Source organism: Oryctolagus cuniculus, chromosome 6 (assembly GCF_964237555.1).
Source record: "Oryctolagus cuniculus chromosome 6, mOryCun1.1, whole genome shotgun sequence".
Lineage (NCBI taxonomy): Eukaryota > Metazoa > Chordata > Mammalia > Lagomorpha > Leporidae > Oryctolagus > Oryctolagus cuniculus.
In genome coordinates this window covers 91880575-91908523 of record NC_091437.1, presented here as the reverse complement: position 1 = coordinate 91908523, position 27949 = coordinate 91880575, and the positions used below count along the sequence as shown (strand labels likewise).

The following is a 27949-nucleotide window of genomic DNA, read 5'->3' as shown; positions in this document are numbered from 1 at the left end:
AACAGCTTAAAGGCCACAACTCTCATCTTTTCTTCTGGCATTGGCTACTCAGTCAGAATCTAGAAACCCCAGTGTATAAATAATTCCATCAAACACTTAGCAGAAGAAATAAGAAGGGTTTGGCTGTAGTGTTAACTATGCAATATTCCCTGGTAGTCATATGATCCTATAAGCTAGACTCACTCTTGTTAGATTTGTAGAAACATAAGAAATACTTAGAATTAGAAAAGTCCAGAGAGACAGTCCTGGTCCAGGCAAAGATAATTGAGGTCCATGCCCTCATTAAATAATATTTTTAAATTAAACAACAGCAACAACAATAACAACAAACAATTTGGGGCACACAGAGACTAAGCAATTTGCCTACAGCGTTCCATCACTGGTAGAGCTGGCACTCAGTCTTCAGCTCTCAGCCCACTAGGGACCCTATTCACTGTACCAGTCTGATGACCCAATTCCTATAAAATCTTTGAGAGTTGCAATGACTTCTTGCCTGAAGGGTACATGTCTCTAGGACAAGGACAATTTGGGGGAATGAAATACAGTGAGCCTGAAACTTTTTGTCCCATGCCCTCCTGTCTTCATGAATGCAGGACGGTGAACTATTTCCAGCACCCACTGCGGGACGGAGATGTGAATGCCGAGGGCTTCTCCAGAGCCTGTTTCAATCACAAGTCGGCTGTGCCCATCCCTTCTTGGTGTAAAGGGCCCCGGGGCATCAGGGAGCCTCTGTCCACGGAGGCTGCTCTGACTTAAGTCCAGGCATTCAGTTCTTCATGGGATTCCCCAAGCCTCCCCCAAGTTGGCATCATGATTCCCAATAGAGAGTCAAAACATCCACCTTTCTCCCTGGAGTTCTTCTGACACTAGAAGACCCAGGGAGGAGGCAAACTTTTCAGACTTTCAGCTGGAGTTTATGGCTAGCAGACATTAGGGGACTATAGTATCTACCTGGGTTAAATTCTTTTCCCGTGGCACTGTTTATCCTCAGAAAACATCTACAGTGAGTCTAAGAGAAGTTTCTTGGATCAACTGAACTGTAGAAATTCGTAGTTTTGCTGGGCAGGGTTATAGGTAACAGTGGTGGGGGTCGCAGGCAACAGACACCTTGCAGGTCCTGGCACACTTCAGTGAACTGGCAGTTCTGGGCTTCCAAGCCCACTCTTGTGACCAGTGCAGCTGTCAGAAGAGAGGCCAATCCTGGGAATCCTGTGGATGCTGTAGCGTGATATGAGATCTCAGACATACAAGCTTTTCTTTTTTTAAGATTTATTATTGATTTATTTGAAAGGCAGAGTTAGAAAGAGAGAGAGCATGATGTTCCATTTGCTGGTTCATTCCCCAAATGACTGCAGTGGCCATAGTTGGGCCGGTTGGAAGCCAGGAGCTTCTTCTGGGTCTCCCACATGGGTGCAGGGGTCCAAGCACTTGGGCCATCTTCTGCTGCTTTCCCAGGCCATTACGCGGGAGCCAGATCAGAGTGGAACAGCCCGCACCACAGGCTTTACCTGCTATGCCACAGCGCCAGCCCCCGTACAAGCTTTTCTATTTGCTTATACAGGTTCTTAGTGTCTGTCTCCCATTCTCTATTGAATAATTGCCTTTTCAACATTTCCTGGAGACTCTTGGGTAAAACAACTGGTAAATGAGCTTTTATCAAGCTCCCCTTCTGTGCCAAGCAGTTACATGTATATTGTCTCAGTTTCACTCAAAATACTGCTGTGTGTTAGGTTTCTTTTTTTACGGATTCTGAAAGTGTAGCTCAGAGAAATTAGGTGAATTGCTCAAAATAGACAGCAGTTACAGAGCTGTGACCCGGCCCTAAGTCATCTCAATTAGAGTTCTGTGTAGTTTGCATTCAATCTGCCTACACTGGTAGAACAACTTCAACCACTGAAAGAACTGAATAAGAAAAAAACATTTGCTTATCATTTTGCCAAAAAGAGACCACCAAACCCAAAATCTTTGGTTTGGTCCACATTCTAATTTAATAAGTAAACAATGGTGATTTGATATAATGCATGATCGAATCAGTGCCATTGATTGATTGTCTACCTAGAAAGGCATTACACATCATCTTGACAACAGATTTATCTTCTTGGTTTGGGCCAAGCTAATTTAGAAATTTTTTTTCCGCTGGGCGGCTAACATTTTAAAGGAGAATCTGGCCGGTAGGCAGAAGTCACCTGGGATGGGTGTGAGTCATAACCGTGAGGATCTCGGTGTAGGTGATGGCAACCAAGCATCGCAGCAGTGACTGAAACTGTAAGTGGAAAAGGCAAGAAACACACATCAGCCACCCAGCAGAACAATTAGGTTCCTCAGGACTCCAGCGGTCCTAAATCTAGGACCCATCACAGCTAAGAGGACAATCTTTGGAGTCTCAGAATGTTGGTTCAAGACTAGACTGCTTTTCATGTACAAATTATAATCATTTGGGGAGTGAGTTAGACCTGGACTAAACTTCAATTTCCTTCTCTGGGTGTGTGTGTGTGTGTGTGTGTGTGTGTGGTAAGTATACTGATCCCTTCCTCGTGGGAGTGTAGGGAGGCATAAATGCCCTCCAACACCAGGGGGCACCTGTTGTAGTTACTAAATATGATATATGCTGCTAAGAAATACAATAACACAGCTTTATAACACTATCACTCAATAAATTAAATGTATTTCAGGCAAGCTAAGAAATTTCCTGGGTCAAACATCTAATGAGAGCTTAGATGGCTTGAACTTTCCAGTTCATTCCAACCCTGAGGGTCTGTGATTTTATAAGACCTTTTAGAGGTTAGTGCTAATTCTAAGCAACATCATGGTGTCATGTTATTCTCAACTAGATGGCATTAATGAGTAGATAAGTGAAACGTAACTGAGAAAGAAGACCATAAATGGAACACATACATTCATCTGCACTCCTGTCCAAACTTCAGAGTAAAGGAATTTAAAACACATGGATCTAGAAGACACAAGAAAGGGAGAGGTGCTGTGAGAGATGCATAAAATGTTGGGAGCTGGAAAGCAAACGGAAGAGTGGCAGTGTGCTTAGCAGACCAGGGCCATGGTTCCCAGTGGAAGCTGCAAGTCTGTGCCTGCAGAAGGGAAAAGCCATTAAGGAGGCATGAAAGAAAAGCAAGCCAGTTTTGAGGTGGAACGCTGGAGAGCCAGCTCAGCCTGGGAAACAGATACCTGGGTCAGGACACTGTCATGGAGATTTCTGCTTTAGCCGTTCCAAGGTATACTGCTTTTCCCTTAAAAGGCTCTACTCATTCATTTGATTTCTTCTGCCCAATGAACTTCTATTTGATCTTCAAAACCCAGAACTATTGTTGTTCCTTGAAAAGCTGAAATACTGAAGTGTTTTTTAGCCTCTGCAGTGTGTGAATGTGTGTGTTGGGGACGGGGGAGTTGTAGGAACAGTGCCTCTTTCCCTTAATGATATTTGACAGATTCATAAGAGTTACAGCTGTAAGAGGCAATGCATTTGCTAATCCTCTAGATTTAACTATTCCACAATGTGTGTCTACTTCAAAATATCATGCTGTGCATGATAAAAACATACCATTTTCTAGATTAAATTTTAATAAGTAACTAAATTTGAAAAAGAGATATTGAGCTGTCTGAGCCCCATTCCCCAACCTTTATTATAGAATAACTACTCACTTACATATTTTCCCAAGAATTCAGAGAGTGTTCACAGGCCCCTAGCTACTCTCTAGTTATCATGTGCGCCTTCTTGCTCTGGCCTGCTGCTCCCAGTTTCTTTCTGGTCTCTGCAGGCCATCTGATGAAGAATGGTCTGGTGTGCTCATGGGCTTTGTCACGTTACCCCAGAGCATGGTGACAGTACCTTCTCTTTTTTCTCCAGTGCTTGCTAATATAGCAACAAGAAGTGATGAAATTTAACAAATTCTACCACGGAGAAAAGGAAAAGCTAAGCCACACTACTGTGCATGGCTATTCCTAGGTTCTGTTATCATGTCCCTTTTAAAGGTTGTCCTTTGCAGGTTCTCTTTCTACATTGGCTCCAGCCTCCTGCCACTAGAACAAAGGTCTGCTCCACTCTATGCAAGGAAGTCTCCTTCATCTCGTTCTTCCCAAACCTATAGGAAAATAAGGAAAAACCTATTGCCAACATAATGGACAATATAGCAGTGGGCAGTGTAATTGATGCACCTTGCCCAATCTGTCAGTGTTAGAGTAATGGACACTCTCCATGTGAAGCGTCTCCAGTTGGAATGCTCCTTCTATTCAGTGCATCTGCAAGGCAATGAGTAGGGATTTCTATTTACGCACGGCTGAGAAAAGACTCACTGAAACCAACTGCCAAGAATAAATTGTGGAGGACCCATTTCCAAGGATATATTCTAAATTCTACCCAAGGAGCAGATGCTTCTAACAGATCTCTAAAATAAGCTGTTTTTTTTTTTTGTCATCTCTAGATATATCAAGAATCAGATACAGTCTCTGAGCAACAAGAAATTGTTGGGATCCATCTCTAAAATATCACTTGGATTCCCATTTCAGTTCCTTTCTGGCTTTCCTAGACAGTATTTATTGCTTCCTTATTGGTGTTCTCATTCTTGTATATTTGTACAAACATTGATGATATCAAACTGGTATTTCATAATGAGGTTGTCTATTCTGGTAGGCTGTGAACCATGTGAGGGCAAACAGTATCTTCTGCATTCCTGGCACATAGTAGGTGCTCAGTTATGGTGCGGCTGAATTCATTCAGCTGTGGTAAAAAACAAACAAAAATTAAAAAAAAATGTGCTCAGTAATGCTGCTGCTGAACTCATTCAGTTGTGGTAAAAAACAAACAAAAAAAGAAACAAAAAAAAAAGCAAAAATAAAATGTTTTCTCCTCAGTCATGATCCGTCTTCTAGGATCCATTCCAATATACGTCCAACTCAAAATTGTGATTTAAAAGATAGGCAGAGGGACAGGCATTTGTCTTAGCAGGTAAGACACTGGCATCTCAGAGCAGAGTACCTGGGTTTGAGTCCCCGCTCCAACTCCAGCTTCCTGCTAAAGCACATGCTGGGAGGGAGTGGCTGATGGCTCAAGTAGCTGGGTCGGTGCTATCTCTAGGAGAGACCTGGATTGAATGCCTTGCTCCTGGCTTCAGTTTGGCCTAGACCTGGTCAGTGTGGGCATTTAGGATGTGACCCAGCAGATGGGAACTGTCTGTCTCAGTTTCTCTCCACCTCTTTTCCTCTCTTTCTTTCAAATGTTTATTTTAAAGGTAGAACATGGATTGAACTGAATATTTTGCAAAAATGCCTTTTCCTTAAGGGTAGAAACACAATCAACCACCTTCCCCAGCTAGCTATTTTGTCTCACATTTTAAAACAATGAAATAATTAGTGTTGTGATCAGAGAGTTCCCTCAGAAAATAAAAACCCAACTCTGCCGGTGCAGCCATCAGCCAGGAGGGGAGTGACGTGAAGGATTCATTATCATCCTGATATTTTTAGAAGTTCTTTGGTGACAGGTCAGATTTTTGAGAGTCGGAAAACGATAAAAATAATCTTGTTATTCCACAAAGGAGGCTCTCTATATAGCAGGCCAATTTTGAGCACTGCCTGAGAATGTTGAGAAAATATTTTTAAGTGTTAGTGAAATGAGAGGCTTTGGGGGCAGACCCAGCCTTGCTTTATAGAAGTTTTATCTTGGGAGGCTGAGAGATTTTAGTGATGTGGGCATCATGAAGAATCAGCAGCAAGTGGATGCATGTTTTTGGTCCTCAGATTTTCAAAAGAAAGCTCCACATGGAAGACTTGCACGAGATAGGTGGAAAATGGAAAGTTGCTTTAGAAGCTCCTGGAGGTGCCTGAGGAGCCCTCCTTGCCACCTCATCCAGCTGACTGCACCCTGCAGATCCTAAGGGATCCTCATCTTTCCTCACCTGTAGGCTGTGGGACTCGGTAGGCTGCTTTGCCAGCTTCCATTTGCAGTTATTGCCAAGTGGTCCCATAGTAATGTGGGGCTTGGGTATCTGGATTTCAGGCAGACATGACCCTCTGTTTATCAGATGTTTGCTGCTTTAAGTACTCAGCCATCTGACTCTCTAAGTTGTTTAGGATTAGTCATAATGTAAGCAGGACAGGGACGATGTATAAATAGTCTATTGCATACCCATTCAAGAAAGTTAGCCTAAGTTTATGTACGCTCCTCACTAAAAAGAGGAAGCCAATGTGTTTATTTAAAACACTGTAGTTCCTTTCTTATTTAGAATATGTGAGTTTAATATGAAAATCAATTCTGTGGCCGGCGCTGTGGCTCAATAGGCTAATCCTCCGCCTTGCAGCGCCGGCATACCGGGTTCTAGTCCCGGTCGGGGTGCCGGATTCTGTCCTGGTTGCCCCTCTTCCAGGCCAGCTCTCTGCTGTGGCCCGGGAGTACAGTGGAGGATGGCCCAAGTGCTTGGGCCCTGCACCCCATGGGGGACCAGGAGAAGCACCTGGCTCCTGCTTTCGGATCGGCACAGTGCGCCGGCCGCAGTGCGCCGGCCGTGGCAGCCATTGGAGGGTGAACCAATGGCAAAGGAAGACCTTTCTCTCTGTCTCTCTCTCTCACTGTCCACTCTGCCTGTCAAAAAAAAAATCGATTCTTTAAGACTTATATAAGTTGCTCTTTTCTTCATGCTTATTTTGCAAACTTTATTTTTCTTAAATCTTAATTTGAGCCATTAAAATATTCACCTTTTGTCTCTTTTGAATTTTTAAAATTTTATTTACTTGAAAGGCAGACAGAGAAGAGACAGATAGAGACAGAGAGAGCTCTTCCATTTGTTGGTTCACTCCTCAAATGTCTCAATATTTGGGGCTGGGCTTAGCCAAAGCCAGGAACTGGGAACTCAAGCCAGGTCTCCCCTATGTGTGTCAGTGACCTGCTACATTATCAGGAAGCTGGATCAGAAGTGGAACTTGGAACTTGAATTCAGGCACTCCAATATGGGATGCAGGCATCCCAAGAAGTATCTTAACCATAGGCCAAACAACTACATACCCTTCTTTTGAACATTTTAAAAAAAATCAATTAAAAACGTTAAGCTCACACATACTGAAAATTTTGTATGCTTATTTCATTGATTTCTATCAATACTATGATTGGATTTTACTGAATTTTAAAAAATGCACTTTATTGTAACCAATGAGAGCTGACTATGAAACTGAAATAATATTAAAATGTTAATATGAGAAACAGGCAGGTGCTTAAAGACAGGTGTCCATATTTCTACAACAAAGCACAGATAATTGAAAGTCTTCCAAGCAGCAGCCTATGTCACTCCTGGCATGCCAGGCAGGTTTGGCACCATGGATGAGTGGCCTCAGGTATTGTATTCCTGGGGAGATGTGAGGATTTCTCAGTGATTTGCTTCCAAATGGCCACCACATCAGTCTACCTGCCACAGGGACCCCATGTTCTTCAACCTGTCAAGTTCTTGGATGTGGGGATTGTCTCATTGGGAGGGAATACATCAGCGCAGTTACTTATCAAGTTATCTCCTAAGTGTGTCTCGGAGAGGAAGGAATAGGAGATGTGCAGAGGCAACATTGTTCTGGTCAAACTTGGGGAACAGCCATGAATCCTGTTTCTGGGAAGCCTGCTTTTGAGGAGAGGAAAGAGGACACTTGGAAGTGGAACCAAGGGGATAGAGCTGTAATGTACTGGGCTAAGCCTCTGTGCCCATCCCATATGGGTGCCCGTTCAAGTCCGGCAGCTCCACTTCTGATCCAGCTCTCTGCTAATGGTCTGGGAAAGCAGTGGAAGGTGTTCCAAGTGCTTGGGCCCCTGCACCCACGAGGGAGACCTGGAAGAAGCTCCTGGCTCCTGGCTTCTGGTTCCTGGCTCCAGATCAGCCCTGCAGTTGGAAGACCTTTCTCTCTGTCTATCCTATCCCTCCCTCTGTCTTTCTATTTTTCAAATAAATAAATAAATCTTAAAAAAATAAAGAAATGGAACCAAGAAGAATCAGGTGGGTACCAGTGGACCTGACCATGGTTGCTATGAGGCTACAATTTTCATATCTTTAGTGGAAATTGATATAAACTCTCTCTAGTCTCTCATGGAATTTCTTCAAGTAAAGGGCTTGTCTTTAAGTAGCAGGGAACAATTTGTTTAGGAACTATGAAGCCTCATGGCACTAAGTGTAAGCTTGACGTAGGTAGTTTGCATGGGACAGAGCTCCATGCAGGTTATTGGTAAGTTGTCTCTGGCAGGCATGCTTAGTGTTCTCTGAGTTCCATACTCTTGACTGCCACTTGTGCCTGAAGCATTCTCATTGTGGCACCAGAGAGAAAGGCACGAGTAACTCCTTATGATTTGGGACTTGCAAACAATGCCAAGAAATAGGTGATCTGAATGCAAATAAAAGTGCTGCACCTAGGGATCCACATGATCACACCCAAGGCCACTGTTTTGGTGCCGGTTACTTAGGGTGAATCTTCCAGGTGCTTTGAGGATCCCTGGAAAGTGTGCTGTCACATGGGTGATGTTCATGAGCCCAAGTGGAGAAGGAGGCTATAATTTGCCATCTTCCTCCATCATATTCTCAAATGAGTTAACCTCTAACCTCTGGGCAGTGCATTCACATAGACATCTTGCTAGGGGTGCGGATTCTAGGCAGAGAATTTTTCTTGCTTTCCTCCTCCTGCACAAGAGGCATAATTGGCGAGATAGAAGAGGACTGAGAGTGATGAGGCCATGTGTTCAGTGGCATTCTAGCAATTTAAAACTCATGCCATTCAGTAAAATTAATTTAGTCTAATTGCATCTTGTCTCTGAAATACAGATGATTGCAGTAATTGCTTCATAGAAATGTTGAGAAGACAAAATAAGGTCAGGAGTGAAAATCTGACATTTATTAAAATACTGTTCATGAGATTCCCAGTGGCAGGAGCTGCTTCTGATCCAATAGTCAGCTTGGATAAATGAGCTCATGTTTCAGTCTTTTTTAAGGGGAAAATCCCAGGCTCTCCTCTGAGAGGACTAAGCTTTGGGAGGACTTCCCATAGATTTTAGACATAAAAATGACCTTAGAAATTATCTTGTCCAATCCTCACATTTTAATTCTGTAATTTTGTTTTTAGAATTTAATTCCTGTCAAATGTCACTATATAGTTTTTAGAATCAGGTTTTTATAATGAAAAGAATAATTGCCTACTCATTGTATCTCAAATCTTACTCCCTAGATGAGGTTTTCTGTTATCTAATATCTACTACTCTGGCATTTGAGTATTTAGCTTATCATAGTCACATCTCCCTCCCCATCCTTCCAATATAGTTTTAACACCATTTGTAGATTCATCATGTAATAATGTTGTAACTTTAAAAATATACAATTTCATTGTTAAAGTTATCATTGGATTGTAACTCTTGGTTCCACACCTTAAAAGACAAGGCCATGCATACCCCATCTCTTTCTTTCATCTCTCCTCACTACTTCTGCTTCAAAGTTTTAGAGTTTGAATATTTACTCTGTGTTGTTAAAATTGATATTTACATTATGTTTTTGATAATTCTGTAATGCCTTGTTTATGTATTGCTTATAAATCTTAAAAATCAATAAATAGTGTTCATCCAAGAGTGATTTCCTATAGAGTCAAATAGAAGATAATGATTATGTTGCCTCTCTTGTACAGCATTTTGTTTTCCCAAGTGTTTCTGATTGCCTTATTTCCCCTCTCATTGCAACTTCCCTCCTTTAAGCTTCTCATATCAAAATTTTGAAATTATATTAGCTATTCTTCAAGATCTCTGTTTTGTGGGGCCAGCAATGTGACACAGTGGGTAAAGCTGCAACCTGCAGTGCCTGCATTTCACATGGGTGCCAATTCCAGTCCCGAATACTCTGCTTCTGATATAGCTCCCAGCTACTGTACCTGGGGAAGCGGTGGAAGATGGCCCAATTTCTTGGGCCGCTGCACCCATGTGGGAGACCCAGAAGAAGCTCCTGGCTCCTAGCTCCCAGCTTCAGATTGGCTCAATTCTGGCTGTTACAGACATTTGGAGAGTGAACCAGCAAATGGAAGATCTTGCTCTCTTCGTCCCCCTCTCTCTCTCCCTCTTTCTCAACAACTCTGCCTTTCAAATAAATAAATAAATAAATATTTTTTAAAAAAATCTTTTTCCCCCAGAAAGCCTACATTCTCCTCTTTTGATCTATACTGGTTGGTTTCCAGATGTATGTTCATATTTGTCACACTGGGAATTATATTTTTTGCTTTTATAGGTTGCATTTCATGTTCCTTGTACCCTAAGACTTCTGTCTTCTTGATTTACTTAATGGGCTGCATCACATCCTCAAATAGTTTTCCTAAAACAGGGCTACACCTAGGTGTATGGGACCTCAGACAATTATTGTTTTGTGATCTCTTTCTACATAAATAATTGTATTTACTTATTTTTTTAAAGATTTATTTATTTACTTGAGAGGCAGAATTACACAGAGAGAGAGAAAGAGAGAGAAAGAGAGAGAGAGAGAGAGAGAGAGAGAGAGAGGTCTTCCATCCACTGGTTTACTCCCCAAATGGCTGCAACAGCCAGAGCTGGGCCAGTCTGAAGCCAGGAGCTAGGAGCTTCTTCCAGGTCTCCTGCACAGTTATAGGGGCCCAAGCACTTGGGCCATCTTCCACTGCTCTCCCAGGCCATCAGCAGAGAGCTGGAACAGAAATGGAGCAGCCAAGACTTGAACCGGTGTTCCTATGGGATGCTGACACAGCAGGCAGAAGCTTAACCTACTATACCATAGCACCAGCCCCAATAATTTGATCTAAAAATTGGTGCAAAATTCATGGGCCCGAAGATGGTATAGTGTTTTCTTGAAAATTTTAAAATAATGAATAGAGATGAGGTACTTGCATATTTATTATTCAGTCAGTGAAGGTGAAGATTCTTCATACTGTCCAGGTACCATCTGTGTGTGTGTGTGTGTGTGTGTGTGTGTGTTTATCAAATGCACCATTCCTGGCTATTTTCATATTTGCCACCACTGAGAAACGTATAGTAATACAGTTATTGCAATGCCGAGCTCTTGTGAGCTTGCTTTCATTGAAATAACCTAGAACTATATTTTCCTTTCAATACACCTATTGAATTGTGGTATATTATTACCTAAGCTGTGTAATCTCTATCATGTCACTCATTGAGACTGGCTGCCGGTGACCTCAAACGTCGTTGCTGGGATACATTTGAGAATGATTAAAAATGCAAGTCTTTTTTTAATTTTAATTTTTAGTTATTTAATTTTTGACAGGCAGAGTTAGACAGTGAGAGAGAGAGAGAGAGAGAAAGGTCTTTCTTTTTCCATTGGTTCACTCCCCAAGTGGCTGCTATGGCTGGCGCATTGTGGCTGGTGTGCTGCGCTGATCCAAAGCCAGGAGCCAGGTGCTTCCTCCCGGTCTCCCATGCAGGTGCAGGGCCCAAGGACCTGGACAATCCTCCACTGCCCTCCAGGGCCACAGCAGAGAGCTGGACTGGAAGAGGAGCAACCGGGACAGAATCTGGCGCCCCAACCGGGACTAGAATCCGGAGTGGCGGCGCCACAGGCAGATTAGCCTATTGAGCAGTGGCGCCGGCCAAAAATGCAATTCTTATCTAGAGTATACAGGAAAATGTGAACAATTGTTTGTTTTCTGATTATGCTGAATTTACTATTTGTAATTTTACAACCTAAACATAGAACAGCGTGCCTCCCAAATCTGTCTTCTGTGAAACTCTTTATGCTGTATCACATTTGTAAAGAGCAATCAATTATCTCAATGTCAATGGCACCCCTGCCTTTTATTCACTGACACCAGTGGGGAGAAGCACAGGAAGAATGAGAAGAGCAGCCTCATTGGTGCAAGGAATGCCTGTCTCTCATCTGGAATGGCTTCAGCTGATCTGGAAACACACACCAAAGGAGGCAGGGGGTATCAGAGCAAAGATATTAATCAGTATTAGACTTCTCATCAAGATGGGTCCAAGAAGACCTATCTTGCACGTGAGGTCACCCAGATGTTCCCAGGCGTTCTTCGCTTCATGCTATGGGGTATGGTGAGGTCTTCGGCCAGGCCTTGGTTCCAGGAGGCCTTCCTGACAAGTGGACTGCTCCTGCTGCCCAGCATCACATTTCTTTCACAGAATCTCGTGATATTGGGCTGCCAGCTTGGCACTGACAAGACAATTTTAACTGCTAATGTACTGAAATGGTATGATGGGCCTAGATGCGTATGTGTGTGCATGAGGATGCATTACTGAGTATGTGTGTCAACTCACTGCCTTGGGCAATTGGTTAACCTCTTAATTTGGAAGCTCAGGGCTGGCATTGTGGAGTAGCAGGTTAAGCCTCTGCCCGTGATGCCAGCATAATTTATGGGTGCCGGTTTGAGACTCAGGGGCTCCACTTCTGATCCAGCTCCCTGCTAATGTTTCTGGAAAAGCAGTGGAAGATGACTCAAGTGGTTGGGCCCCTGTGCCCATGTGAGAGACCTGGAAGAAGCTCCTGGCTTGTACCTTTGGCCCAGCCCAGTCCTAGATGTTGCAGATGTTTGGGGAATGAACCAGCAGATGGGGATCTCTCTCTGTCTCTCCTGCTCACTCCATAACTCTACCTTTCAAATAAATAAAAAAATAAATCTTAAAAACAAAACATTTGGAGACTCATGTTCTTTGGCTTCAGGAAAATCCACCGTGACATTTCTTTGATGAGTTCTTCCTCTTTGCTTTCTCTTTCTGTCACTCCTATTGATCAGGAACAGGGTCCCTTGGAGTGATTTTCTATGAATCTTATTTTCCTCTTATTTTCTCACATCTCTTTGCCCTTGCTCTGATACCTGGTGGTTTTGTTAGATTTTACTTAGTATCTATTTAAATGTCAGAGTAGTGTTTTTATTTTACAACAGTTTTTACTTGTTATTTATTTGTACTTGGCTGATGGCATGACTTGTTATGACCTGTTCTAGGAATAGTTATTAGCAAGTTTTAAAATTGTGTTTTAAACTATTTCTGTTCCTTCCAGAGTAACATATGCTGCTTATTCGTCTTGGCTTCTCTCTTTGTGTTGTAGAGTTCCCTCAGGAGTCTGGTAGTTTTTGGCTGTTCCATCACTTTTGAGAACCAGGAACTAAGCTAATCTTGAGCTCTGTGTGCGGGGATGGCAATGTTGCCTGCAGACTGGCAGTTCCCATTGTGTGATGGGGAGAAGTACACAATAATTATGGGGACCCATAACAGCCATATTGTAATTTTTCTTTGTGGTCATTCCATTTCTTTGGAGACAAATCTTTTCAATACTTAGACATTGTAGGTATATTAGTTAGCTATCATAATGAATGATCACAAACTGTGTGGCTTAAAAAATAGGTATTTCACTGTTCTAGAGGATGAAAATGTAAGTTCAAGTATCACTAGGGTTTTTTCTTTACAGACTTATTTTGTTAATTTGGAAGACAGAGTTACAGAGAGAGGTAGAGCCAGACAGAGAGAGAGAGAGAGGTCTTCCATCCACTGGTTCACTCCCCAAATGACCGTTATGGCCAGATCTGAACTGATCCAAAGCCAGGAGCCAGGAGCTTCTTCAGGGTCTCCTACGTGGTTGCAGGGACCCAAGGACTTGGGCCATCCTCTACGGCTTTCCCAGGCCATACATGGCAGAGAGCTGGATTGGAACTGGAGCAGCCAGGACTAGAACCGGTGCCCATATGGGATGCCAGTACTGTAGAATGGGGCTTTAACCTGCTGTATCACAGCGCTGGCCCCACTAGGGTTTTATATTTTTAATTTGAGAGGCAGAGAGACTGACAGATGAAGAGAGCTCCCATTTGCTGGTTAACTTCCCAAATGTCTACCATGACTGGGGATGGGCTGGGCATAAACTGGGACCTGGAAACTCAATCCAGATCTCTCACACGGGTGGCAGGAACCCAGCTACTTGAGCCATCACCTGCTGCCTCCCAGAGTCTGCCTAGTTGGAAGCTGAGGGCAGGAACCTGAGCTAGATACTGAACCCAGGCATTTAGATGTGGGACTTGGCTAGGCCAACTGCTCACGCCAGTTACTTCTTTCGTTGAAGACTCTCCTCTTGACTTGATGGCTGCATTTTGTTGTTGTTGTTGTGTTCTTGCAGCACATTCCCAAACCAGTCATCTCTCTGTAAATCTCAATCTCCTTTTCTTCTCAGGATACCATCAGGTTGGATTAGAACCTATTCTGAGGGTCTCATTTTAAGTTAATTCCCTCTCGAAGGACTCTATCTCATAATACAGTTGTATTGCGAGGCACTTGTATTAGATATGCAGCATATGAGTTTTGATTACATCATGGAGGGGTGATGGACAGCCTTGAGTCTGTAAATAGGGAGCGGGTGTAAAAGTGGGCGTTCAGCTGTTAGGTCTAGAGTGGGATTTCTCTGGTATTCTTGACATTTTTGGCTGCATGATTCTTTGCTGTGGGGGCTGTCGTGTGCATTGTAGGATGTCGGGCAGCATCCCTGGCTTCTAACCAGTAGGTACTGGGAACATTTCCCTGGTTGTGACAATCAAAGATGTCTCTGCAGACAAATGTCCCCTGAACGTGAGGCAAAATTGTCCCCTGTGTGAATCAACCTATGACCTTTTCCAACCCTTTACAACAATTGGTGTCCCAGAATATAAAATCTTTCCAAGGTTTAATAAGGTGTATGGCTGTATTTCTTCTTGTGTTACTATAGCCTATGGCTCCTCTATCCTATCTGATCTGTGACCACACAAATCAATGTCTTTTATCCCCTGAAATTTATTGATATCTTGATCCCCAAAGGAATTCTCATGGTTAGAGATTTACAATGTGTGTGTGTGTGTGTGTGTGTGTGTGTGTAAAATATTTTAGAGGGAGCCTTCAGATGGAATATAGATAATGATGGTCAGTGTACTGTATTTAAGCAAAGATTTCTGCCACAGTCCCTAATTTATGAGAAAATTCACTCTCAGAAAGAAAAAGTAATCTGCCTGATTGTATTAATAGTTAAAAAAAAAAGCAGGTGGGGTTGGAATCCAGTTCAGGTGACTCCCAGTCTATTGTCCTTTCTGCTGACTCAACTCCCCTGCTTTTGCGTGATTTATTGATAAGCTCATTGTGATTCCTTTCAGAGACTTCCTCTCACTAAAAGAAAGAAGCCCCTAAAACATTATTGAATTTTTTAAAGAATAATAAGCTTTAGTAATAGTAAAAAATTTGGAGGCAGGCAGTGTGGTGCAGTGGGTTAACTTCACAGCAATGCTGGCATCCCATATGGGTGCTATTTGAGTCCTGGATGCTCCACTTCCGATCCAGCCCCTACAAATGCTCCTGGGAAAGTATTGGAAGATGGCTCAAGTCCTTGGGCCCCTGAACCCATATGGAAGGCCTGGATGGAGCTCCAGGCTCCTGGCTTCAGCCAGGTCCAGCCCTGGCCATTGTGGTCACTTGGGGAATAAACTAGAGATTGGAAGATCTCTCTCTCTCTCTCTCTCTGTAACTCTGACTTTTAAATAAATAAGTAAATCATTTAAAAAAAAAGTAAGAGCTTTGGCAGGGGGAACCCTTTACCTAAAATTTTTATATAAAAAAAATCAACTCCAATAGTCAATGTCTGTTTAATACTGGGAGGGTTGAGAGTGGTTGGCTACTATGCACCATCCTCCACTACCTGATTACAGTGGGTTAAGCCACTGTCTGCAGTGCCGACAACTGACATATGGGTACCTGTTCCAGTCTCAGCTGCTCCACTTCCAATTCAGCTCTCTGCTAATGCGCCTGGGAAAGCAGCAGACAGTAGCCCAGGTGCTTGGGACCCTGCACCTGCCTGGGAGACCAGGAAGAGGCTCCTGACTCCTGGCTTTGGCCTGGCCCAGCCCTCACCATTGTGGCCATTTGGGATGTGAACTAGCTGATGGTTCACTCACTCTCTCTCTCTCTCTCTCTCACTCTCCGTTTGTCCCTGTGATTCTTTCAAATAAATCTTTTTTAAAAATGATGACAAGTAAAAGAGTGATTTTGTTTGTTCATTCAGTTTATTCTTTTAGCCATTTCCTCTAAGGAAATGAGCCTTAGGATGAGCCTTGTAAACATATGTGTGTGTGTATGTGCACTGTATAGGAGTACCATGGGTGGGTGTGACATCTGTGCCTTTCCCTGTGATGTGTATACATGTGCATGTGTATTGGGTGCACTAAATTTGGGTTTTCTTCAAAAGACTGCACCGTCTACCTAGTGAGTCCTCTAAGAAAAGCATATGCTCATTTGATTTTGCTGATTGCATCCTTTGCATCCACAGAGCACTCTGAGATCCCTTCTACTCTTGAAAAAGGGTATTTGATCCCAACCACTCCCACCTCATTTGGGCAGACAGCACTGGTAGCCACTGCCTGGGGCAGGGGCCTGCTGCCCATCAAAGGCAGCTCTGAGGGGGCTTTGGACACACCCCTGCGTGTCAGACTGGTGTGAGGGTTGCACAGGTGGGACTGGACTCCCACATCCCACTTTCCGAAGGGACTGAGAACTCTGTGTTGAAGGAACTGAATCCTGGGCTAGGGAGCAGAAAGAGTACTGTGGAAGCGGTCTCCAGGGATTCAGGAGAGCGTACAGTCTGGGGAGAAGGAGGGCGGGGTTCCATCATTCTCTTCTCACCTTCTGTGAGAATTCGTTTAGTTTCTTCAGCTATCACAGATTCTGTGATAGATGGATCTTTCTGTTTCCTTTTCGATATCCCTCGTGAGACCCAGCAGAGTTTCTGATTGCCAGCCAACTGATGTGTGTAGCTAGTCTTTGTTCCTATACTACTTACATGGGAACTTTGTTCATCATGTGTTCAACAATTATTTATTCAGGACCTACATTGGATCAAGCTTTATTTATTTGTTTGTTTGCTTGTTTACTTTCAGCTACTTGGAAGGCAGGCAAGAGGAGAGACTATCATCTGGTTCTCCCACATGGATGGCCGGGGTCCTAGCACTTGAGTCATTGTATGCTGCGCTCCCAGATGCATTAACAGGAAGCCAGGTCAGAAGCAGAGGTGCTGGGACTTGAACCGGCACTCCGATATGGGAGGTAGGCACCTCGAGTGGCAAGTGGCGGCTTGACTCACTGCACCATAGAGCCCTCTGCAAGCATTGTTTAATTCTGAGTTACACCAGTATGCAAAAACTGACAAAAATCCTTGCCTGTGTAGGGGTTTCCATTCTGGGATGAGAGATGAATAAATCAGATAATGAAGTAAAAGGAGGATAGATAGAGAGAGAGATTTCAAGTGTGGGAGAAGGTGGTTGAAATTTTTAGGTAGGTGGATCAGCAAAGCCAGAGTAAAGATTTGTGTGAAGGCCTGAAAGATTTCCTGGGCTGGAGAGGAAAAGTATTTTCCATTTGGGTCACTTTGTATTCAACTCGGTACACCGACACATCACCACCTCCAAAGTGGGTGTTTTTGCAAAACTTTTTTCTTTACCTGTCAGAGGAATCCGCGTTCTTGCTTCTGTCTCAGCCAGTTCTTTACCTGTGCGTGGGATTCCAGGTTCACCATCTCCTTCACACGCTATTGCCTTAGGGTCCCCCTTCTCAACAAACGAACAGGAAAACAATTAAATGCCTTCTCCTATTACCTTATTCTCTATCTTGAAAAAGGTAGTTCCTGTTTACTGTGCCCACCCCTGCTTCTTAGCTCATTGCTAGGTGGCCTTCCTCCAAGCCAGGAAACTGCAGTTGGGAGGGCCACTGTGTGATTAGAAAGCCAAGTGGCTCACCTTTCTAGACTTTGCTTTGGAAACCTGGGGCCAGGACTCTACAGGCTGTATTTCCCCTTTGACTTCAGGTTTCCACACTGGGTTTTGCTGATGAACGTGACACTACAGGGATATGGGAGGCAGAAGGAGAGAAGGGGGTGCTCACCGCCCAGTACCAGCCATACTCCAGCACCTCCAAGACCACTGCCATGGTCCCATCCTCAAACATTCCAGCTGCTCCACTGGGCCAACCATACAATTTCCAGGGCACCAGGCTCCAGCTGCACAGGATCCTTGCCCCGGAGGCCCAGGTCCATGAGGCCTCTTTCCTGAGCCTTAGAGGTTGCAGAACCTTGAACGCACCATCCTCTCTCTGAGAGGCTGCAGCTAAGCCCCAGGGTGGCTTCTCCACGGGACCCCGTTCGAGTGACTCCAACCTCTTCCCCTTGTCCCCTGCTAGTTGCTTCTTGTGGTTACAATTTCTGTGCTTTCTCAATATTCCTGTTTGCTTTTTCAGTCCTCCAACTCCCGTTTACACAGGGTTTTTGTTGTTGTTATTTTGGATTTATGTACTTATTTGAAAGGCAGAGTTATAGAGAGGTAGAGGTAGAGAGAGATGGATCTTCCATCTGCTGGCTCAGTTCCCAAATGGCCACAACAGCTGCAGCTGAGCCGATCTGAAGCCAGTAGCCTGGAGTTTCTTCTGGGTCTCCCACGTGAGTGCAGGGGCCCAAGCACTTGGGCTATCTTCTATTGCTTTCTCAGGCCATAGCAGAGAGCTAGATCAGCAGTGGAGCAGTCAGGACTCGAACCAGCACCTGTGTGGGGTGCCAGCACTGCAGATGGCAGCTTTATCTGCTATGCCACAGCATCAGTCCCTATGTAGTTTTTAATATTAATTTTTTCTCTGTGGAAATAGCTAATGTGGTTTCTATTTTGCTAACTGGACCTGAATGATACAGTTATCCAAAATTTCCATGTTGCCAAATTTGATAAATCCCATCTCTCAACCCTTGTATCGCATTGCTTCTATGTAGCATTTTCTTTTTCTGAGCACTCTCCCCTGGCTCGGGATACTGTTCATTCTTGGCTTTCCTTCTTGCTTTTGATCTCCCCCTTCTCAGTCTTCCCCTGATCCCTTCTTCCTCCTGCCACCTTCCCCCAGTTTCCCTTCATGGTCCTCCTCTGCTCTCCCCTTACTTGTCCTGGGTCGTTCAGAGCAATGGCTTAATTTCTGGCTGAGAACTCCAGCTCTCTAACCCTTCCTGGACAGCTCTCCAGAGCTCACATTCCTATGTGCAATTGCGGCTTGGCTATTTCTACCTGCCACTTCGCCCAGGCTCTTCAGTCTCATTATTTCCCAAATAAATCTCATCATCTTCCCATCCCAAACTGCTCTCCTCCTACACCCACCATCTGCCTCACTGCCCAAGACAAAGTGGCAAGGTTCCTGTGGACGTCTCTCTCTGCCCCACCTCCTGCCTCTTCTTGAGTTGTGTTTTCTCAGATGTACATCCTCTGATGTCATTCCCCTGCTTAACACTCTCACTGATTGTTGGAATCACGTTTCAAGTTCAGGGTCCTTCCGGAGCTCACCTTCACTGGCCTCTCTAGCTTTATCTCTGAACGTCATCCTCTCTGCACACCTTCCTGCACTGTAGGAAGCCACACGCTGCTCCTGGAACACCTGGAGCTTCCTCACACTTTGCATCTTTCCATCCTGTCTGAAATGGCCATCTGCCTATGCTTATTGGCCTACTCCTTCCAATCTCATCTCAGATATGGCTTCCCCTGTGGAGTTCTTCTTGAGCCAAACCCTTGCTCCTTCCTCCTTTCAGAGGTAGACTGCTTTCTCTGGATCCACACGTGGAGTGCTCACCACCACATGCCTTCCTGCAAGGCGCCTGGGATTTTACTTGTCTTGTTATCTCTAGCATCTAGCACAGGATTGAGACATAGGAAATACTCAGCAAATATTTTCAGGATGAGTAACACGTGTTTTTAGTACTCTCTGACTGGTTGGAGTTTGGTAGTTAAAGCCTGAATTGAGGTCTTTCTCTGGGCACGGGGGTGTCAGCTGAGAGGCATACCCCCAGAGAAGTCATAGACACAGAAGTCACCTGTGCCAAGTTAAATTTGTCAGAGCAATCTTGGCTGCCTGGTGGAAATGCAGGTATATAAGACAACTTTGGCAAAACAACATGACCTGCACTTGGCTTTGATTTATCCCACCAAATGGTGGAGATAAAAAGAAAGACTCATAGCAAAGGCAGAATGCTAATCAGCTCCCTGTGTCTTGTCTTGTGTTGTTAAAAAAAATCATGCAAATGTTGTATAATTATTTGTCTTCATTATGTGAGCTTTTGCCTCACTTCATTATACACAGAATTTGCAAGTTACTTTCTGCCTTCTTCCCATTGCATTTGAACTGGCCTCCATACAGCAAACATTAATTCACAAACTGGTGTGAGGCATAGGTCTCAACTTATAATATCCATTATATAGACAGAAACTGTGCAGGGGCCGGCGCTGTGGCGCAGTGGGTTAACATCCTGGTCTGAAAGCGCCGACATCCCATATGGGCGCCGGTTCGAGCCCGGCTGCTCCACTTCCAATCCAGCTCTCTGCTATGGCCTGGGAAAGCAGTGGAAGATGGCCCAAGTCCTTGGGCCCCTGTACCCACGTGGGAGACCTGGAAGAAGCTCCTGGCTCCTGACTTCGGATCGGCACAGCTCTGGCAGTTGCAGCCAATTGGGGAGTGAACCATCATATGGAAGACCTCTCTCTCTCTCTCTGCCTCTCCTCTCTCTGTGTAACTCTGACTTTCGAATAAATAAATCTTTAAAAAAAAAGAAACTGTGCCAATCTTTTCAAGGCTTAGAGATGTGTGGAGGTGGGGACATATTCTGAGGATTTGCTTGAGCGTGCTGGCTAGTGGGTAGTAACAATTGGGAATGGCTGCTAAGGATTAATGCAATGGATTGTTCAGTGTGGTTTAGATGAAGAGGTGTGAGAATTAAAATTACAGGGACAGGGGCAGGGATGGGCATTTGACACAGTGGTTAAGAAACCTCTTGGTACACTCACACCCCTTATAGGAGTCCCTGGGTTTGAGTTCCAACTCTACTTCTGACCCAGCTTCCTGTTAATGCACACGCTGGGAGGCAGCAGATGATGACTCGAGTACTTGGGTCTTTGCTACCCATGTGGAAGACCTGGATTGCACTTGGGCATCCCACTTTTGGCCTGGCCCAGTCCTGGCTGTTGCAGGCAATTTGAGAGTGAACCATTGATGGTCCTCTGTCTTTCTTCTCTGCCCCTCTGCCTTTCAAATAAATAAAATTAATTAATTAATTAATGATTTGAAAATAAAGAGGAGAAGCCAATAGTGAAGAGTGGAAGGACTAGGGCTGGTGCTTGGATATGTTTCCAGAGATGCTCTCATAGAGCCCAGGAATTTGAGTTCTCTCTAGAACAACATGAACTTAAACAGGGTGGTATGCCTCATCATCGCACCTGGTGGTTAGTGCTGAGGAAAGAGATAACCTGGAAACCTGGCATACACAGGGGGCCTGTTCCTCCTAAACCAGGGGAGGCTGCCTCACCCCTCCCTGGAACTCCCTGGAGACCTGAATGAAAAGTAGATGGGGAGGGAAGATTCTCATTAGGAATCCTAACACCCATCCACACACCAGCTGGGAGACATTAGTCAAGTCACTCATGCATTCTGAGCTTCCACTTCCTCTTCTATGGAATGGGGCTACTTCTAGCAGGGCTCCAGGGTAGAGGATTAGAGACAAGGAAAATAAGCATCCAGGAGAGCGTAAACAAGGGAGGCCAGCAGTGTACTGTTTCTGACCAAAAGGGAGGGAGCCGCAGTGTCCCACATTTCCCAGAAGAAAAGTCTCAGTGGCTAGCTCTGGAGCACTGAGCACTTGTTCAGCCCGTTTAGATCCCCCAGAACATTCTGATTCAGCCCCAGCAGATACAAATATAGTTGGCATTTTTGTATTTCATCAAAACACCTATTTTCAGCCCATTTCTGTTTTTTTCTTAATTTTACTCTTGGTTTTTAGCTTAGTACTTGCCCAAAGAAGTTATTCACTGTTGATATGGTTTCAGGAACTCTGATACAGCACAGGGGCGTCAGTGAGGCTTGGGTAGATGTTTTGAGCCGTGCCCTTCATGGTACTCCCAATTCCATTCCAATCAATCTTATCACTTTTGCTCTGCACCAGGAGTTAAGCTCTGTGTGGGGGAATGGATGTTCCATGATCAAGAGCTGCCCCAGGATTAGACCCAGAAATGAGAGCAGGAAGGAGATGACAGCTCTTTCAGAAAAATCCATGTCACTTGGCATTGGGTGGTTTGATCAAGAGCCTTCTTTTACATCCTCCTTGCTACAGAAAAGCCTATGAAAAGTTCAAGGGCCCAGGAAGATGACTTTTAAGATAGCATTGAAAACCAAATAAACATATTTGTGCATTTTCTAAGTTAAGACCAGTTAAGTAACATACCATTCATAAATGCTTGAAAGGTATAAAGCTTAAGAAGTAGAGGGGAGGCTGAAGGTTGCAGAAGAGTGTCTGGTGGAACAGGATGAACATGAAATTATCAAGGAAATTAAGTCTGGGAGAGCTGAGAGTCTGGGGCTGGCCTCCTGGGAAGGCACGAAGGCAGCTGTACCTGTTCCATCTCCACCTCCTGCCTCCGGCTGGAGACAGAACAGATTCTCCAGGGGAATGATGCAAGGAGACAGATTTGATGAGTAAAAGGGGAATTTTAAAATTTATGAAGAGTGCTTATTTTCTATTACTTTGGTCTTAGAGCAAAGACTGGGAATAGAATGATAGTGAGGTTGTCCAGCAGCAATGAAGCTGTCCATGAAGAAACAGAATTGCCAGGCAGCTTGGCATGAGTGGTCATCTCTATCAAGTTTGGAGAATGGCTCATCCCTTGCTGCTGTGGGGACAATGGAGGCTCCCACCAGGAAGTGATGGACTTCTCAATCTTGGCATGGAAAAGGTATGTGTATTTCTTTTATCTTTAATTAGCAATGCATTACCAATTAGCACTTAATTACCAAGCATCAAAACACCTTTAAATTATTTACTTGAGAGAGACAGAAATGAAGAGAGGGGGAAGGTGGTTCAGACAGCTGACAGAGTTCCCATCTGCTTGATTAACTCCCCAAATGCTTTTAATGGCCAAGACAGGGCTGGAAGTGGGCCAGGGCTGGGAATGCAATCCAGGTCTCCCATGTGGGACATAGGAACCCAATCACTTGAGTCATCATCACTGACTCCCAGGGTGTGCATTAGCAAGAAGTTGGAATCAGGAGCCAGAGCTGAGAATTGAACCCTGGCACTCCAATGTGGAACGAGTAGATATCTTATCCACTAAGCAACCTGCCTGCTCCTACCAAGCATTTTTCAGTATTGTTTTTAACTCCTCCTTACAATGGAAAATTCTCCTTTGAAAGTACCTCCTTTCAGTTAAACAATTAAACAACTAGCCTAAGGATGGAAGTTTCAACATGAAAAAAAATAATTCTTAAGTGAGCAGATATTTACCAAGCAGAGATACCATAGCCAAATGAACGATTCCCAAGACAAAATATCAGGTATTCCTCAGTAAAACTGAATTTTTGTTTGAATGGACATGAAGGAACCTGAAATGGATATTGTGCAAGTGAGAGAAGCCAAAGAGAAAAGGCTACACACTCTATGATTCCGACTATGTGTCATCCTGGGAAAAGGTGAAACTATAGAGATGGTGAAAGGTTTAGTGGTTGCTGGGGATTGGGGAAAGGTTAGATAGGTGGAGTACAGGGAATTTTTAGGGCAGTAAAACTATTCTATATGACAGTGTAATGATGGATATATTTCATTGTGTTTGTGTCAAAACTCAGAATACACAACACCATGAGTGAACTCTAATGTAAACTATGGATTGTAATTAATAATAATACATCAATATTGGTTCACCAATTATGACACATGTATCACATCATTGTGAGATGTTAAGCATAGGGGAAAACTCAGGGGAGCAAGGTGGTGGAGTGGACAAAAAAAGATGGTGTGGGAGCTCTGTGCCTCCTGCTCAATTTCTCTAACCTACAACTACTCTTTTTTTTTTTTTTAAGAATTATTTTATTTATTTGAAAGACAGTCACAGAGAGATGTAGATCCAGAGAGAGAGAGAGAAAGGTCTACTTGTTCACTCCCCAGATGGCTGCAATGGTCAGAACTGAGCTGATCCGAAGCCAGGAGCCAGGAGCTTCTTCTGGGTTTCACACACAGGTGCAGGGGCCCAAGTATTTGGGCCATCTTCTACTGCTTTCCCAGGCCATAGCAGAGAATGGATCAGAAGTGGAGCAGCTAGAACTCAACTGGCACCCATACGGGAAGCCAGCACTGCAGGTGGTGGCTTGCAGTGGCTTTACCTGCTACGCCACAGCACCAGCCCTACAACTACTCTTGGCAAGTAGAGTCTGTTCACTAAAAAACATTTTTTATAAAATCAACTGGGTGACTGCAAAGACTGGGAATTAGGAGAAAAAACTTATCAATCACTTTTATTTTATTCTTCTATTTTACTAATAAACATTTATTAAGGCAAGTAACTACCATGCGTAGGCTGCCAGCCTTTGAGTACCTGGGATTAGAGAGAACTGCTATGGTGAACAATTAGAAGCAACTGTATCATTACCCCAGCAACAATGAATAATGCTTATTGAAGGCTTATTGTATCCTAGGCACTGAATGCCCTATATCATTTAATCTCATAATCCCAAAAGGAATATAAACATTTTATGTTGGTTTGACAAATAAGTAAATAAGTGTAGAAAATTTAACTAGTCCAAAGTCACCCAGCTAGGAAGTCATAGAATCAGAAATCTGTTGCAGTAGTCTAATAACAGCCATACTTAGAAGTCTAGTGTGTGCCCTCCAAAAGTGTGCACAACTGCTCTGAAGTTTTGTTCTTAGTGAAATCCTCAAGTAAAGGTATTAGAACAAGTCACAATAACCAAGAAAAATCAGAAATGCCGTTTATCTTAGTCAGTTTGGGCAGCTATAACATCACAGACTGGATGTCTTAAACAACAAACATTTATTGCTCACCGTTCTGGAGACTGGAGCTCCAAGAGCAAAGCACCAGTGGATCCAGTGTCTGCTGAGGATTCTCTTTCTGGTTTGAAGACGGGTGTCTTCACACTGCATCCTCGCATGGCAAGGAGTGGGAGGGAAGAGGGATGAAAGAGCGATTAAGCTCCTCTCTTGTCTCATACAGAAAGGGCACCAATTCCATTCATGGAATCACCACTCCAATGATCTAATTACCTTCCAAAGGCCCCCCACCTCCAAATCTTATCAGATTGAGAATTCAGCTTCAACATAGGAATTTTAGGGGGGTGCAACATTCAGTCCATAGCACTGTTCTATTCAAAAAAGTTAAAAAACACTTTTTATAGAAAAAATTTCTCAGGTTATATAATTGTAATTACCCATTCAACTAAAATCCCATTGTTGCAACTGTTGTTGATTCTGGTAAGATAGAAATACATTAGCACATGACAGAATTTTTACAGCTACTAAGAATTAAAGCACAAAGAAAACAGGTTGGAAAATGAAATGAAGTTCAAAAATATATATCTATATTTAACTTTATGAATAGGAACATTAAACTTAACTGCTACTTGAGGCCATTAAGTCTTCTATTATCCTGGGAACGTTGTTGCTCAGATCACTCCTAAAATTTATGCAAAAAAGAAGAGTCAATTTTCCAAATCAGATAGATCCTTTCTTTCCCAGATGTAAGTTTTCCAATGCCACCCTTCAAGGAGTCATTGGCTTTCACAGTTATGAGACCACCTCAAAATCAAGTAGCCTATTTCCCAAGTGGGACACATCACACTTAGGTATTCTCCAACAACCTATGCTTACCATGTGTGATCTATTTATTAGGAGTCACAGACCACAAGGAACCAGGGGGTAAGCTCACAATCAAGCTGGGTGACAGGCAAACACACGGCGGGGGGAGATGTAACAGCAGCTCCTGTGATGGAAGCCAACATCGCATTTCCCACAGGTGAATGACAGAAGCCTCAGAGATGAAAAGATCTTGCTCTAGGCTGCACAAAAGGTCTGAATACATAACCAGGAACCCTACAGCTCCTGAAAATTATCTTCCATAGCCTCTGTCTGCCCTGCAGCCCTCTATGCTGACTGCCTCTTGAATAATCAAATTTCCTCTACGAAAAGCTCAAATTTGGCCATTGCAAATCTCTTGTCTAGGATGCTTCTGACTTTCGTACTTGAAGAGGGTCCTTCTCTGCTAAGTAGGCCCAAATAGTTCCACTGCAGTAAAAGACTATGGAGACCAACTCCTTGCCCAGACTTAGAAGTGTGCAAACAAACTTGATCATGCTATGGGTGATGATCCAGGGCTCAGCAGCTGCTTGCTGTAAAGTGACACTATCTAGGGCAGGTAATCCTCCAAGGGCTTAAAATAGATAGATCTCCATATCTGGAGACCCTCTCTTTAAAGACAAAAAAAAGTGTTATTATTATTATTTTTTTGACAGGCAGAGTGGACAGTGAGAGAGAGAGACAGAGAGAAAGGTCTTCCTTTTCCATTGGTTCACCCTCCAATGGCCGCCATGTCCGGCGCACCACGCTGATCCGATGGCAGGAGCCAGGTACTTCTCCTGGTCTCCCATGGGGTGCAGGGCCCAAGGACTTGGGCCATCCTCCACTGCACTCCCTGGCCACAGCAGAGAGCTGGCCTGGAAGAGGGGCAACCGGGACAGAATCCAGCGCCCCGACCGGGACTAGAACCCGGTGTGCTGGTGCCACAAGGTGGAGGATTAGCCTAGTGAGCCGTGGCGCCGGCCAAGAGTGTTATTTTTAAAATTTCTCCTAGGAGTGGTAGAAAATTGCAAGCATCTGCAGTCATGGACTTAAATACTGGATTGCAGAGAAAGTCTTGCTGGACTCCTCAGGAGATGCCTCCAGGCTGATTATATATCCCAACTAGTCCCTGGATTTGTTCTGTGGTCAAAGAAATCTGAGAAATGCTGAAGCCTTGGGGATCTACACTACAGAATAAAAAATTTAAAACACTTCTGTAGTTAAAATCCGTGTTTAACTCTTCTTGCCCTCTCCTCTTTTCCCTCTTTGTAACGCCAGCCGCATGCCTAGCAGCCTTCTTGGAGAGCTCTTCTCCAGAGCTGAGCGACGGTCATGAATATAAATATCTACTCGGGATGCTTGGTTGATGGATTTCTTTCTTCAGACCAACCATTGTACGATCATTAGTTCCTGCAAATTGCGCTTCATGACAGAAAGTTCACAGAGATCCTCTCACTGCTCTCCATCCATTATCTGGAGCCTAAAACAGAAAATTCGATGTATTGTGATGTAAATAGAAAGGTCAGTCATGTCTGTCAAGACCAAGGCTTGTTAGAGAAACAGAAACATTGTCCCTCTCCCCATGCTCTGAGTCATTTCCCCAGGCTTGGTTACTTCTTAACTTCTGCAAAAAATAGAGGGGCAGGGAACCAAGTTCTTACCGTTTTCTGAAGAAAGGCGATAGAGCACCGAGTGACAACTTCCGGGTGCTGAGAGGATTGCTGCCTGGTGGGGACTGAACAGATGCCCTCTCCCCACCCAAACCTGGACAGTGGTGTGGCTGCCCCCAGGTAGAACTGTGAGTGCTTAGACGCTGTCATTACCTTCCATCATTCCTGTCATTCATGGGCGTATGACGCTCACTCTACCAGGGGCCAGCACTAATAGCCCAAAGACCATACTCATTTTTCCACCTCCTTGCTCCTCCTATCTGCTGTCCACACCGAGTTTAGAGGAATCTTCCCAAAATACATTTGAGGGGTCTTCAAAAAGTTCATGAAAAACATTGTAAAATAACTACGTGTTAGTTTCAAGCTTTTTTTAAAAGTTTGTTTATTTTTATTTTATTTGAAAGGCAGAGAGATAGAGACAAAGTTCTTCACTTGGCTGGCTCACTTCCTAAATGCCCATCAGCTGGGAATGGGTCAAGTTTAAGCTAGTATCCTGGAATTGTCTGGGTCTCCCATATGGGTGGCAAGGATCCAAGAACTTGAGCCATTATCTGCTTCTTTCCAGGAAAACATTAGTAGAAAGCTGTAATTGAGGGAGGAGCTTGGACTTGAACCTAGGCACTCCGACATGGAATATGGATATGGAATATG

General features: G+C 44.0%; 1 long non-coding RNA gene across 1 annotated transcript; it reads right to left on the bottom strand.

The window, feature by feature from the left end:
- Positions 1–1252: 1252 nt before the first annotated feature.
- Positions 1253–27108, bottom strand: LOC103348038 (uncharacterized). The gene is made up of 5 exons (XR_516492.4): positions 26979–27108; positions 25409–25467; positions 17442–17547; positions 2896–2950; positions 1253–2263 (listed from the first exon to the last, which is right to left on the bottom strand). It is a non-coding gene; the product is annotated as an uncharacterized lncRNA (long non-coding RNA).
- Positions 27109–27949: the final 841 nt, after the last annotated feature.